Source organism: Gossypium hirsutum, chromosome A05 (genome assembly GCF_007990345.1).
Source record: "Gossypium hirsutum isolate 1008001.06 chromosome A05, Gossypium_hirsutum_v2.1, whole genome shotgun sequence".
NCBI classification, from domain to species: Eukaryota; Viridiplantae; Streptophyta; class Magnoliopsida; order Malvales; family Malvaceae; genus Gossypium; species Gossypium hirsutum.
Window position 1 is genome coordinate 87,544,989 of NC_053428.1, and position 962 is coordinate 87,545,950.

Consider the following 962-nt stretch of genomic DNA (forward strand, 5'->3'; position numbering starts at 1 on the left):
TTTTTCTAGTTTATGACCAGAAAAAACCAGTTAGGACCATTACTATTTGATAGTGAGATCGATCGCACAGTTTCGCGGAAACCGAAGAGAAATAAGGAGAAGCTTACGATACATAGAAGAGCAAGAGGATGATACTTCAACCACAACCGAGGAGATGGTTGAAAACCAAGAAAATCCGCTACCTCCTGTGATTGCTGTTAATCAGAATCCTGCTCTGCGCACTATGTATGATTATGCGAAACCTTCTTTAACAGGAACTGAATCGAGCATCGTTAGACCTGCTGTAGCTACAAATACTTTTGAACTGAAAATTAACACAATTCAAATGATACAACAATTTGTTCAGTTTGATGGTTTGCAGGATGAAGATCCCAACGCTCACTTGGCACACTTTTTGGAACTATGTGATACATTTAAAATTAATAGCATTTCTGATGACGCCATTCGCCTTTGGTTATTCCCTTTTTCATTGAGAAACAAAGCTAAAAAGTCGTTGAATTCGTTACCACTGGGGTCAATCACTACTTGGGAACAAATGACCGAAAAGGTTTTATTAAAATATTTTTCACCAGCTAAAATGACTAAATTACGTAATGATATCTCTTCTTTTGTGCAGATGGATTTAGAAACACTCTACGATGCATGGGAGAGATACAAGGAACTCTTGAGAAGATGCCCTCACCATGGGTTACCACTTTGGCTACAGGTTCAAACCTTTCATAATGGCCTGAATCCTTCGACTCGACAAATGGTTGACGCAGCTGCTGGAGGAACCATCAATAATAAGACACTTGAAGATGCTTATGAATTTATAGAGGAGATGTCACTAAATAACTATCAGTGGCAAGTCATGAGGACAAAGCCAACGAAAACAGTCGACGTTTATAACGTCGATTCAGTCACCATGCTCTCTAATCAAGTAGAACTCTTGAATAAGAAAATTGATGGTTTTCTTAGTTCTT

General features: G+C 38.5%; 1 non-coding gene across 1 annotated transcript; it reads right to left on the reverse strand.

Annotated features, from left to right (window-relative positions):
* Positions 1-583: 583 nt before the first annotated feature.
* LOC121229791 (small nucleolar RNA R71) lies at positions 584-690 on the reverse strand. Its single transcript, XR_005927747.1, has one exon. It is a non-coding gene; the product is annotated as a small nucleolar RNA R71 (small nucleolar RNA).
* Positions 691-962: the final 272 nt, after the last annotated feature.